Source organism: Salvelinus fontinalis, unplaced genomic scaffold (genome assembly GCF_029448725.1).
Source record: "Salvelinus fontinalis isolate EN_2023a unplaced genomic scaffold, ASM2944872v1 scaffold_0075, whole genome shotgun sequence".
Lineage (NCBI taxonomy): Eukaryota > Metazoa > Chordata > Actinopteri > Salmoniformes > Salmonidae > Salvelinus > Salvelinus fontinalis.
Window position 1 is genome coordinate 197,036 of NW_026600284.1, and position 15,658 is coordinate 212,693.

The window sequence follows — 15,658 nt, forward strand, 5'->3', positions numbered from 1 at the left end:
ACTACTGAAACACATTATACTAGGTGAGGAACAGCATAATGGAGTAGACTACTGAAACACATTATACTAGGTGAGGAACAGCATAATGGAGTAGACTACTGAAACACATTATACTAGGTGAGGAACAGCAGAATGGAGTAGACTACTGAAACACATTATACTAGGTGAGGAACAGCAGAATGGAGTAGACTACTGAAACACATTATACTAGGTGAGGAACAGCAGAATGGAGTAGACTACTGAAACACATTATACTAGGTGAGGAACAGCAGAATGGAGTAGACTACTGAAACACATTATACTAGGTGAGGAACAGCAGAATGGAGTAGACTACTGAAACACATTATACTAGGTGAGGAACAGCAGAATGGAGTAGACTACTGAAACACATTATAATGGTTGTGGTAGGGCCTACTAGTGGTAAAAAATAAAAAATAACGACAGTTGAAGTCGGAAGTTTACATACACTTAGGATGGAGTCATTAAAACTCGTTTTTCAACCACTCCACAAATTTCTTGTTATCAAACTATAGTTTTGGCAAGGCGGTTAGGACATCTACTTTGTGCATGACACAAGTAATTTTTCCAACAATTGTTTACAGCCACGATTATTGCACTTATAATTCACTCTATCACAATTCCAGTGGGTCAGAAGTTTACATACACTAAGTTGACTGTGCCTTTAAACAGCTTGGAAAATTCCAGAAAATTATGTCATGGCTTTAGAAACTTCTGATAGGCTAATTGACATAATTTGAGTCAATTGGAGGTGTACCTGTGGGTGTATTTCAAGGCCTACCGTCAAACTCAGTGCCTCTTTGCTTGACGTCATGGGAAAATCAAAAGAAATCTGCCAAGACCTCAGAAGTCTGGTTCAAGTCTGGTTCATCCTTGGGAGCAATTTCCAAACGCATGAAGGTACCACATTCATCTGTACAAAGAACAATACGCAAGTATAAACACCATGGGACCACGCAGCCGTCATACCACTCAGGAAGGAGATGCGTTCTGTCTCCTAGAGATGAACGTACTTTGGTGTGAAAAGTGCAAATCAATCCCAGAACAACAGTAAAGGACCTTGTGAAGATGCTGGAGGAAACCGGTACAAAAGCATCTATATCCACAGTAAAACGAGTCCTATATGGACATAACCTGAAAGTCCGCTCAGCAAGGAAGAAGCCACTGCTTCAAAATCGCCATAAAAAAGACAGAATACAGTGTGCAACTGCACATTTGGACAAAGATCGTACTTTTTGGAGAAATGTCCTCTGGTCTGAGGAAGCAAAAATAGAACTGTTTGGCCATAATGACCATCGTTATGTTTGGAGGGAGAAAGGGGGAGGCTTGCAAGCCGGAGAACACCATCCCAACCGTGAAGCACGGGGGTGGCAGGATCATGTTGTGGGGGTGCTTTGCTGCAGAAGGGGCTGGTGCACTTCAGAAAATAGATGGCATCATGAGACAGGAAAATTGTGGATATATTGAAGCAACATCTCAAGACATCAGTCAGGAAGTTAAAGCTTGGTCACAAATGGGTCTTCCAAATGGACAAATACCCCAAGCATACTTCCAAAGTTGTGGCAAAATGGCTTAAGGACAACAAAGTCAAGGTATTGGAGTGGCCATCACAAAGCCCTGACCTCAATCCTATTGAAAATGTGTGGGAAGAACTGAAAAAGCGTGTGCGAGCAAGGAGGCCTAAAAACCTGACTCAGTTACACCAGCTCTGTCAGGAGGAATGGGCCAAAATTCACCCAACTTATTGTGGGAAGCTTGTGGAAGGCTACCTGAAACGTTTGACCCAAGTTTAAAGTGTTTAAGGCAATGCTACCAAATACTAATTGAGTGTATGTAAACTTCTGACCCACTGGGAATGTGATGAAAGAAATAAAAGCTGAAATAAATCATTCTCTCTAATATTATTCTGACATTTCACATTCTTAAAATAAAGTGGTGATCCTAACTGACCTAAGACAGGGAATTTCTTCTAAGATTAAATGCCAGGAATTGTGAAAAACTTGAGTTTTTAAATGTATTTGGCTAAGGTGTATGTAAACTTCCGACTTCAACTGTATATGTCCCGTTTAATCTCATTGAGTCAGAAAGGTAGGCGAGAGAGGAAGCCACATGGTTTAAAGTGTCATTTGTCTTCACACAGAGGCTGCACATATGAATTCATTATAACAACGCCGCCTGTTATTCAGCGTATCCGCCGTGACTCGTGACCGAGTGTTGTGTACAGTGTGTAAATTTATACAGCGCATCTCATTAACATATATTAATCCTCTGTTGACATTATTCAAATTATTCAGAGTGTAGTTAACCAAATGCAGCGTTATCATTTTTAAACCTCAGCTTTTTACTTTTTCCCCTTTTGATCATCCGGGGGGGTTTTCTGATGAAATGACTTGAGACACTATAATTAGTGATTCATCTGAAGACAGACTAAAGCGTAGGCATATTGTACAAGTGTATTATGAAAATACACTGAGTGTTACAAAACAGGAGAAAACACTTCATCATATTGAGTTGCTCCACCATTTCTTTTTTTACCCCCCTCAGAACAGCCTCAATTTGTCGGGGTCATGGACTCTTCAAGGTGTTGAACAGCGTTCCACAGGGATGCATGGTCCATGTTAACTCCACAGGGATGCTGGTCCATGTTAACTCCACAGGGATGCTGGTCCATGTTGACTCCACAGGGATGCTGGTCCATGTTGACTCCACAGGGATGCATGGTCCATGTTGACTCCACAGGGATACTGGTCCATGTTAACTCCACAGGGATGCTGGTCCATGTTAACTCCACAGGGATGCTGGTCCATGTTGACTCCACAGGGATGCTGGTCCATGTTGACTCCACAGGGATGCTGGTCCATGTTGACTCCATGGGGATGCTGGTCCATGTTGACTCCACAGGGATGCTGGTCCATGTTGACTCCACAGGGATGTTGGTCCATGTTGACTCCACAGGGATGCTGGCCCATGTTGACTCCACAGGGATGCTGGCCCATGTTGACTCCACAGGGATGCTGGCCCATGTTGACTCCACAGGGATGCTGGTCCATGTTGACTCCACAGGGATGCTGGTCCATGTTAACTCCACAGGGATGCTGGTCCATGTTGACTCCACAGGGATGCTGGTCCATGTTAACTCCACAGGGATGCTGGTCCATGTTGACTCCACAGGGATGCTGGTCCATGTTGACTCCACAGGGATGCATGGTCCATGTTGACTCCACAGGGATGCTGGTCCATGTTGACTCCACAGGGATGCTGGTCCATGTTGACTCCACAGGGATGCTGGTCCATGTTGACTCCACAGGGATGCTGGTCCATGTTAACTCCACAGGGATGCTGGTCCATGTTGACTCCACAGGGATGCTGGTCCATGTTGACTCCACAGGGATGCTGGTCCATGTTGACTCCACAGGGATGCTGGTCCATGTTGACTCCACAGGGATGCTGGTCCATGTTGACTCCACAGGGATGCTGGTCCATGTTGACTCCACAGGGATGCATGGTCCATGTTGACTCCACAGGGATACTGGTCCATGTTGACTCCACAGGGATGCATGGTCCATGTTGACTCCACAGGGATGCATGGTCCATGTTGACTCCACAGGGATGCATGGTCCATGTTGACTCCACAGGGATGCTGGTCCATGTTGACTCCACAGGGATGCATGGTCCATGTTGACTCCACAGGGATGCTGGTCCATGTTGACTCCACAGGGATGCATGGTCCATGTTGACTCCACAGGGATGCATGGTCCATGTTGACTCCACAGGGATGCATGGTCCATGTTGACTCCACAGGGATGCTGGTCCATGTTGACTCCACAGGGATGCATGGTCCATGTTGACTCCACAGGGATGCTGGTCCATGTTGACTCCACAGGGATGCTGGTCCATGTTGACTCCAATGCTTCCCACAGTTGTGTCAAGTTGTCCGGATGTCCTTTGTGTGGTGGACCGTTCTTGATACAGACAGGGAACTGTTGAGTGTGGAAAAACCCAGCAGCATTGTAGTTCTTAACACTCAAACTGGTACGCCTGAGGCCTTCTACCAAAGGCACTTCAATCTTTTGTCTTGACCTTTCACCCTCTGAATGGCACAAATACACAATCGATGTTTCAATTGTCTCAAGGCTTAAAATCTTTATCCTGTCTCCTCCCCTTCATCTACACTGATTTTTTATTTTACTAGGCAAGTCAGTTAAGAACAGATTCTTATTTACAATGACGGCCTACCCCGGCCAAGCCCTAACCCGGACGACGCTGGGCCAATTATGCACCGCCGTATGCGACTCCCAATCACGGCCGGTTATGATACAGCCTGGATTCGAACCAGGGTCTGAGTTTTAGCAGGCAGTGTTTCCACAGGATTTCATCTCTTGGTTGAAAATATAAATACAAGGCCGTCACAAGATGACTGAGAGATTTCAACTCAGTTGAGGGTTTTCCAGACCAAACTGTGAACTAAAGCAAAACCTCCACCCAGGCTGGTATCCAGGCTTGTGTCTCCTGGACTACAGTACTCTGCCTTGTCCGCTGGGTGGTACCCAGGCTTGTGTCTCCTGGACTACAGTACCCTGCCTTGTCCGCTGGGTGGTACCCAGGCTTGTTTCCTGGACTGCAGTACCCTGCCTTGTCCGCTGGGTGGTACCCAGGCTTGTCTCCTGGACTGCAGTACCCTGCCTTGTCCGCTGGGTGGTACCCAGGCTTGTCTCCTGGACTACAGTACCCTGCCTTGTCCGCTGGGTGGTACCCAGGCTTGTCTCCTGGACTGCAGTACCCTGCCTTGTCCGCTGGGTGGTACCCAGGCTTGTCTCCTGGACTACAGTACCCTGCCTTGTCCGCTGGGTGGTACCCAGGCTTGTCTCCTGGACTGCAGTACCCTGCCTTGTCCGCTGGGTGGTACCCAGGCTTGTTTCCTGGACTGCAGTACTCTGCCTTGTCCGCTGGGTGGTACCCAGGCTTGTCTCCTGGACTGTAGTACCCTGCCTTGTCCGCTGGGTGGTACCCAGGCTTGTCTCCTGGACTGCAGTACTCTGCCTTGTCCGCTGGGTGGTACCCAGGCTTGTCTCCTGGACTACAGTACCCTGCCTTGTCCGCTGGGTGGTACCCAGGCTTGTCTCCTGGACTGCAGTACCCTGCCTTGTCCGCTGGGTGGTACCCAGGCTTGTTTCCTGGACTACAGTACTCTGCCTTGTCCGCTGGGTGGTACCCAGGCTTGTCTCCTGGACTGCAGTACCCTGCCTTGTCCGCTGGGTGGTACCCAGGCTTGTTTCCTGGACTACAGTACTCTGCCTTGTCCGCTGGGTGGTACCCAGGCTTGTTTCCTGGACTACAGTACTCTGCCTTGTCCGCTGGGTGGTACCCAGGCTTGTCTCCTGGACTACAGTACCCTGCCTTGTCCGCTGGGTGGTACCCAGGCTTGTCTCCTGGACTGCAGTACCCTGCCTTGTCCGCTGGGTGGTACCCAGGCTTGTCTCCTGGACTACAGTACTCTGCCTTGTCCGCTGGGTGGTACCCAGGCTTGTCTCCTGGACTGCAGTACTCTGCCTTGTCCGCTGGGTGGTACCCAGGGACAAGGGGACAAGGGGACCCAAGAGGTCCATGCAGGCTTTAGAAGGTTATAGAGATGGATTACAGTACACTATAATACCTAGAGGTCCATACAGGTTAGAGAGATGGATTACAGTCCACTATAATACCTAGAGGTCCATACAGGTTAGAGAGATGGATTACAGTACACTATAATACCTAGAGGTCCATACAGGTTATAGAGATGGATTACAGTACACTATAATACCTAGAGGTCCATACAGGTTATAGAGATGGATTACAGGACACTACACCTAGAGGTCCATACAGGTTAGAGAGATGGATTACAGGACACTACACCTAGAGGTCCATACAGGTTATAGAGATGGATTACAGTACACTATAATACCTAGAGGTCCATACAGGTTAGAGAGATGGATTACAGGACACTATAATACCTAGAGGTCCATACAGGTTAGAGAGATGGATTACAGTACACTATAATACCTAGAGGTCCATACAGGTTAGAGAGATGGATTACAGTACACTATAATACCTAGAGGTCCATACAGGTTAGAGAGATGGATTACAGTCCACTACACCAAGAGGTCCATACAGGTTAGAGAGATGGATTACAGTACACTATAATACCTAGAGGTCCATACAGGTTAGAGAGATGGATTACAGTACACTATAATACCTAGAGGTCCATGCAGGTTATAGAGATGGATTACAGGACACTACACCTAGAGGTCCATACAGGTTAGAGAGATGGATTACAGGACACTACACCTAGAGGAGGTTAGTGTAGTACAGGCCAGGGGAGGTTAGTGTAGTACAGACCAGGGGAGGTTAGTGTAGTACAGGGGAGGTTAGTGTAGTACAGACCAGGGGAGGTTAGTGTAGTACAGACCAGGGGAGGTTAGTGTAGTACAGGGGAGGTTAGTGTAGTACAGACCAGGGGAGGTTAGTGTAGTACAGGCCAGGGGAGGTTAGTGTAGTACAGACCAGGGGAGGTTAGTGTAGTACAGGGGAGGTTAGTGTAGTACAGGCCAGGGGAGGTTAGTGTAGTACAGACCAGGGGAGGTTAGTGTAGTACAGGGGAGGTTAGTGTAGTACAGACCAGGGGAGGCTAGTGTAGTACAGGGGAGGTTAGTGTAGTACAGACCAGGGGAGGTTAGTGTAGTACAGACCAGGGGAGGTTAGTGTAGTACAGGGGAGGTTAGTGTAGTACAGACCAGGGGAGGTTAGTGTAGTACAGGCCAGGGGAGGTTAGTGTAGTACAGACCAGGGGAGGTTAGTGTAGTACAGGGGAGGTTAGTGTAGTACAGGCCAGGGGAGGTTAGTGTAGTACAGACCAGGGGAGGTTAGTGTAGTACAGGGGAGGTTAGTGTAGTACAGACCAGGGGAGGCTAGTGTAGTACAGGGGAGGTTAGTGTAGTACAGACCAGGGGAGGTTAGTGTAGTACAGGCCAGGGGAGGGTAGTGTAGTACAGGCCAGGGGAGGTTAGTGTAGTACAGACCAGGGGAGGTTAGTGTAGTACAGACCAGGGGAGGTTAGTGTAGTACAGACCAGGGGAGGTTAGTGTAGTACAGACCAGGGGAGGTTAGTATAGTACAGACCAGGGGAGGTTAGTGTAGTACAGGGGAGGTTAGTGTAGTACAGGGGAGGTTAGTGTAGTACAGGCCAGGAGAGGTTAGTGTAGTACAGACCAGGGGAGGTTAGTGTAGTACAGACCAGGGGAGGTTAGTATAGTACAGACCAGGGGAGGTTAGTGTAGTACAGGGGAGGTTAGTGTAGTACAGGGGAGGTTAGTGTAGTACAGACATGGGGAGGTTAGTGTAGTACAGGGGAGGTTAGTGTAGTACAGGGGTGGGGAGGTTAGTGTAGTACAGGGGAGGTTAGTGTAGTACAGGCCAGGGTAGGTTAGTGTAGTACAGACCAGGGGAGGTTAGTGTAGTACAGACCAGGGGAGGGTAGTGTAGTACAGGGGAGGTTAGTGTAGTACAGGCCAGGGGAGGTTAGTGTAGTACAGGCCAGGGGAGGTTAGTGTAGTACAGGGGAGGTTAGTGTAGTACAGGGGAGGTTAGTGTAGTACAGGGGAGGTTAGTGTAGTACAGGGGAGGTTAGTGTAGTACAGGCCAGGGGAGGTTAGTGTAGTACAGACCAGGGGAGGTTAGTGTAGTACAGGCCAGGAGAGGTTAGTGTAGTACAGGGGAGGTTAGTGTAGTACAGGGGAGGTTAGTGTAGTACAGGCCAGGGGAGGTTAGTGTAGTACAGACCAGGGGAGGTTAGTGTAGTACAGGGGAGGTTAGTGTAGTACAGGGGAGGTTAGTGTAGTACAGGGGAGGTTAGTGTAGTACAGACCAGGGGAGGTTAGTGTAGTACAGACCAGGGGAGGTTAGTGTAGTACAGACCAGGGGAGGTTAGTGTAGTACAGGGGAGGTTAGTGTAGTACAGGCCAGGGGAGGTTAGTATAGTACAGACTAGGGGAGGTTAGTGTAGGACAGGGGAGGTTAGTGTAGTACAGGCCAGGGGAGGTTAGTATAGTACAGGCCAGGGGAGGTTAGTGTAGTACAGGCCAGGGGAGGTTAGTGTAGTACAGGGGAGGTTAGTGTAGTACAGACCAGGGGAGGTTAGTATAGTACAGGGGAGGTTAGTGTAGTACAGACCAGGGGAGGTTAGTGTAGTACAGGGGAGGTTAGTGTAGTACAGACCAGGGGAGGTTAGTGTAGTACAGGCCAGGGGAGGTTAGTGTAGTACAGGGGAGGTTAGTGTAGTACAGGGGAGGTTAGTGTAGTACAGGGGAGGTTAGTGTAGTACAGGGGAGGTTAGTGTAGTACAGGGGAGGGGAGTTTAGTGTAGTACAGACCAGGGGAGGTTAGTGTAGTACAGGGGAGGTTAGTGTACTTCTCAGTAACAGTCTATCACTAAAAGGATGAATGACCCTAGTTAGTCAGATGGAGATTTAGTCAGGTCTAGTTGGTCTGGTTTACAGGTTTAAAAGTTTTACACATTTAAAAGGTTTACAGGTTTAAAAGGTTTATAAGGTTTGCTGGTTTAAAATGTTGACAGGTTTACTGGTTTAAAAGGTTTAAAGTTGACATGTTTACAGGTTTAAAAGGTTTACAGGTTTACAGGTTTAAATGTTTACAGGTTTACAGGTTTAAAGGTTGACAGGTTTACAGGTTTAAAGGTTGACAGGTTTAAAGGTTGACAGGTTTACAGGTTTACAGGTTTAAAGGTTGACAGGTTGACAGGTTTACAGGTTGACAGGTTTACAGGTTTAAAGGTTGACAGGTTGACAGGTTTACAGGTTGACAGGTTTACAGGTTGACAGGTTTACAGGTTGACAGGTTTACAGGTTTAAAGGTTGACAGGTTTACAGGTTTAAAGGTTGACAGGTTCAAAGGTTGACAGGTTTACAGGTTTAAAGGTTGACAGGTTTACAGGTTCAAAGGTTGACAGGTTTACAGGTTTAAAGGTTTACAGGTTTACAGGTTTAAAGGTTGACAGGTTTACAGGTTTAAAGGTTGACAGGTTTACAGGTTTAAAGGTTGACAGGTTTACAGGTTTACAGGTTTAAAATGTTTACAGGTTTACAGGTTCAAAGGTTTACAGGTTTACAGGTTTAAAAAGTTGACAGGTTTAAAAGGTTTACAAGAGTGTGCAAAGCTGTCCTCAAGGCAAAAGGTGGCTACTTTGAAGAATCTAAAATATGAAATACATTTTGATTTGTTTAACACTTTTTTGGTTACTACATGGTTCCATATGTGTTATTGCATAGTTTTGATGTCTTCACTATTATTCTACAATGTAGAACATAGTAAAAAAATAAAGAAAAACCCTGGAATGAGTAGATGTTCTAAAACCTTTGACCGGTAGTGTATAATGATACCGTACCGCGCCTTTGATATTCACATGTAACTAAACTACTTGTTTATAGGAATTATAGGATCACAACAGACGGGTTGTTAAGACATTTCTAAAACCCACTGTTCAGCACAGTGCACCTCCTGTTAACACAGGCTCACACCAAACTGATTCCTTCTCACAGTATGTCTACTAGACACACTAACTACTGAGACTAAAGTCAACATTGACTAGTCATCACACAATAACTACTGAGACTAAAGTCAACATGCACCTCCTGTTAACACAGGCTCACACCAAACTGATTCCTTCTCACAGTATGTCTACTAGACACACTAACTACTGAGACTAAAGTCAACATGCACCTCCTGTTAACACAGGCTCACACCAAACTGATTCCTTGTCATTACAACACTACATAACTAATATGACCAGACTTTCTGTCCCTCTGTCCCCCTGTCATGACTAGACATACTGTCCCTCTGTCCCTCGGTCATGACTAGACATACTGTCCCTCTGTCATGACTAGACATACTGTCCCTCTGTCATGACTAGACATACTGTCCCTCTGATATGACTAGACATACTGTCCCTCTGTCATGACTAGACATACTGTCCCTCTGTCATGACTAGACATACTGTCCCTCTGTCATGACTAGACATACTGTCCCTCTGTAATGACTAGACATACTGTCCCTCTGTCATGACTAGACATACTGTCCCTCTGTCATGACTAGACATACTGTCCCTCTCTCATGACTAGACATACTGTCCCTCTGTCATGACTAGACATACTGTCCCTCTGTCATGACTAGACATACTGTCCCTCTGTCATGACTAGACATACTGTCCCTCTGTCATGACTAGACATACTGTCCCTCTGATATGACTAGACATACTGTCCCTCTGTCATGACTAGACATACTGTCCCTCTGTCATGACTAGACATACTGTCCCTCTGTCATGACTAGACATACTGTCCCTCTGTCATGACTAGACATACTGTCCCTCTGAACCTCTGTCATGACTAGACATACTGCCCCTTTGTCCTTCTGTCATGATGAGACATACTGTCCCTTTGTCCTTCTGTCATGATGAGACATACTGTCCCTCTGTCATGACTAGACATACTGTCCCTCTGTCATGACTAGACATTCTGTCCCTCTGTCATGATGAGACATACTGTCCCTCTGTCATGACTAGACATACTGTCCCTCTGTCATGACTAGACATGCTGTCCCTCTGTCGTGACTAGACATACTGGCTCTCTGTCATGACTAGACATACTATCCCTCTGTCATGACTAGACATACTGCCCCTCTGTCCCTCTGTCATGACGAGACATACTGTCCCTCTGTCATGACTATTCATACTGTCCCTCTGATATGACTAGACATACTGTCCCTCTGTCATGACTAGACATACTGTCCCTTTGATATGACTAGACATACTGTCCCGCTGTCATGACTAGACATACTGTCCCTCTGTCATGACTAGACATACTGTCCCTCTGTCCCTATGTCATGACTAGACATACTGTCCCTCTGTCATGACTAGACATACTGTCCCTCTGACATGACTAGACATACTGTCCCTCTGTCATGACTAGACATGCTGTCCCTCTGTCATGACTAGACATACTGTCCCTCTGATATGACTAGACATACTGTCCCTCTGACATGACTAGACATACTGTCCCTCTGTCATGACTAGACATACTGTCCCTCTGACATGACTAGACATACTGTCCCTCTGTCATGACTAGACATGCTGTCCCTCTGTCATGACTAGACATACTGTCCCTCTGTCATGACTAGACATACTGCCCCTCTGACATGACTAGACATACTGTCCCTCTGTCATGACTAGACATACTGCCCCTTTGTCCCTCTGTCATGATGAGACATACTGTCCCTCTGTCATGACTAGACATACTGTCCCTCTGTCATGACTAGACATACTGTCCCTCTGTCATGACTAGACATACTGTCCCTCTGTCATGACTAGACATACTGTCCCTCTGTCATGACTAGACATACTGCCCCTTTGTTCCTCTGTCATGACTAGACATACTGTCCCTCTGTCATGACTAGACATACTGTCCCTCTGATATGACTAGACATACTGTCCCTCTGACATGACTAGACATACTGTCCCTCTGACATGACTAGACATACTGTCCCTCTGACATGACTAGACATACTGTCCCTCTGTCATGACTAGACATACTGTCCCTCTGTCATGACTAGACATACTGCCCCTTTGTCCCTCTGTAATGACTAGACATACTGTCCCTCTTACATGACTAGACATAATGTCCCTCTGTCATGACTAGACATACTGTCCCTCTGGCATGACTAGACATACTGCCCCTTTGTTCCTCTGTCATGACTAGACATACTGTCCCTCTGTCATGACTAGACATACTGCCCCTTTGTTCCTCTGTCATGACTAGACATACTGTCCCTCTGTCATGACTAGACATACTGTCCCTCTGATATGACTAGACATACTGTCCCTCTGACATGACTAGACATACTGTCCCTCTGTCATGACTAGACATACTGTCCCTCTGACATGACTAGACATACTGTCCCTCTGTCATGACTAGACATACTGTCCCTCTGTCATGACTAGACATACTGTCCCTCTGTCATGACTAGACATACTGTCCCTCTGTCATGACTAGACATACTGCCCCTTTGTCCCTCTGTAATGACTAGACATACTGTCCCTCTTACATGACTAGACATAATGTCCCTCTGTCATGACTAGACATACTGTCCCTCTGGCATGACTAGACATACTGTTCCTCTGTAATGACTAGACATACTGTCCCTCTGTCATGAATATACATACTGTCCCTCTGTCATGACTAGACATCCTGTTCTCTGTCCCTCTGTCATGACTAGACATACTGTCCCTCTATCATGACTAGACATACTGTCCCTCTGTCATGATGAGACATACTGTCCCTCTGTCATGACTAGACATACTGCCCCTCTGTCATGACTAGACATACTGTCCCTCTGTCATGACTAGACATACTGTCCCTCTGTCATGACTAGACATACTGTCCGTCTGTCATGACTAGATATACTGTCCCTCTGTCATGACTAGACATACTGTCCCTCTGTCATGACTAGACATACTGTCCCTCTATCATGACTAGACATACTGTCCCTCTGTCATGACTAGACATACTGTCCCTCTGTCATGACTAGACATACTGTCCCTCTGTCATGACTAGACATACTGTCCCTCTGTCATGACTAGACATACTGTCCCTCTGTCATGACTAGACATACTGTCCCTCTGTCCCTCTGTCATGACTAGACATACTGTCCCTCTATCATGACTAGACATACTGTCCCTCTGTCATGACTAGACATACTGTCCCTCTGTCATGACTAGACATACTGTCCCTCTGTCCCTCTGTCATGTCTAGACATACTGTCCCTCTGTCATGACAAGACATACTGTCCCTCTGTCATGACTAGACATACTGTCCCTCTGTCATGACTAGACATACTGTCCCTCTGTCATGACTAGACATACTGTCCCTCTGTCATGACTAGACATACTGTCCCTCTGTCATGACTAGACATACTGTCCCTCTGTAATGACTAGACATACTGTCCCTCTGTAATGACTAGACATACTGTCCCTCTGTCATGACTAGCCATACTGTCCCTCTGTCATGACTAGACATACTGTCCCTCTGTCCCTCTGTCATGACTAGACATACTGTCCCTCTGTCCCTCTGTCATGACTAGACATACTGTCCCTCTGTATTGACTAGACATACTGTCCCTCTGTCATGAGTAGACATACTGTCCCTCTGTCATGAGTAGACATACTGTCCCTCTGTCATGAGTAGACATACTGTCCCTCTGACATGACTAGACATACCTACGGTTATGGAACCTGGCAGAGGGTAACGTTTATGGGACCTGACAGATGGTAATGTTTATGAAACCTGGCAGAGGGTAACGTTTATGGAACCTGGCAGATGGTAACGTTTATGGAACCTGGCAGATGGTAATGTTTATGAAACCTGGCAGAGGGTAACGTTTATGGGACCTGGCAGATGGTAATGAAACCTGGCAGATGGTAACGTTTATGGAACCTGGCAGATGGTAACGTTTATGAAACCTGGCAGATGGAAAAGTCAACATTGACTAGTCATCACACTCTTAACTACTGAAGCTAAAGTCAACATTGACTAGTAATCACACACTAACTACTGAAGCTAAAGTCAACATTGACTAGTCATCACACACTAACTACTGAAGCTAAAGTCAACATTGACTAGTCATCACACACTAACTACTGAGACTAAAGTCAACATTGACTAGTAATCACACACTAACTACTGAGACTAAAGTCAACATTGACTAGTAATCACACACTAACTACTGAGACTAAAGTCAACATTGACTAGTAATCACACACTAACTACTGAGACTAAAGTCAACATTGACTAGTAATCACACACTAACTACTGAGACTAAAGTCAACATTGACTAGTCATCACACACTAACTACTGAGACTAAAGTCAACATTGACTAGTCATCACACACTAACTACTGAGGTTAAAGTCAACATTGACTAGTAATCACACACTAACTACTGAGACTAAAGTCAATATTGACTAGTCATCACACGCTAACTACTGAAGTTAAAGTCAACATTGTCTAGTCATCACACACTAACTACTGAAGCTAAAGTCAACATTGACTAGTAATCACACACTAACTATTGAAGCTAAAGTCAACATTGACTAGTAATCACACACTAACTACTGAGACTGAGGTCAACATTGACTAGTCATCACACACTAACTACTGAAGCTAAAGTCAACATTGTCTAGTCATCACACACTAACTACTGAGACTAAAGTCAACATTGACTAGTCATCACACGCTAACTACTGAGGTTAAAGTCAACATTGTCTAGTCATCACACACTAACTACTGAAGTTAAAGTCAACATTGTCTAGTCATCACACACTAACTACTGAGACTAAAGTCAACATTGACTAGTCATCACACACTAACTACTGAGACTGAGGTCAACATTGTCTAGTCATCACACACTAACTACTGAGACTGAGGTCAACATTGTCTAGTCATCACACACTAACTACTGAGACTAAAGTCAACATTGACTAGTCATCACACGCTAACTACTGAGACTAAAGTCAACATTGACTAGTCATCACACACTAACTACTGAGACTAAAGTCAACATTGACTAGTCATCACACACTAACTACTGAGACTAAAGTCAACATTGACTAGTCATCACACTCTTAACTACTGAAGTTAAAGTCAACATTGACTAGTCATCACACACTAACTACTGAAGTTAAAGTCAACATTGACTAGTCATCACACACTAACTACTGAAGTTAAAGTCAACATTGACTAGTAATCACACACTAACTACTGAGACTAAAGTCAACATTGACTAGTCATCACACGCTAACTACTGAGACTAAAGTCAACATTGACTAGTCATCACACACTAACTACTGAGACTAAAGTCAACATTGACTAGTAATCACACACTAACTACTGAAGTTAAAGTCAACATTGACTAGTAATCACACACTAACTACTGAGACTAAAGTCAACATTGACTAGTCATCACACACTAACTACTGAGACTAAAGTCAACATTGACTAGTAATCACACACTAACTACTGAGACTAAAGTCAACATTGACTAGTCATCACACACTAACTACTGAGACTGAGGTCAACATTGACTAGTCATCACACACTAACTACTGAGACTGAGGTCAACATTGACTAGTCATCACACACTAACTACTGAAGTTAAAGTCAACATTGACTAGTCATCACACACTAACTACTGAAGTTAAAGTCAACATTGACTAGTCATCACACACTAACTACTGAGACTAAAGTCAACATAAGGTGTTTTAAACGTAGTGATCCAAGGTCTCAGTGTTCCATGTTGTCACGGGGATCAGCACGGAACCCTGAATACTTCCCAAATAGCCCCCTATTCCCTATATAGTGGGTACGACACGTGAACGAGTCCCCTAGGGAACAGGGAGCCCCCTATTCACTATATAGTGGGGTACGACACGTGAACGAGTCCCCTAGGGAACAGGGAGCCCCCTATTCCCTATATAGTGGGGTACGACACGTGAACGAGTCCCCTAGGGAACAGGGAGCCCTTTGGGACAGCACTGTCTCTGT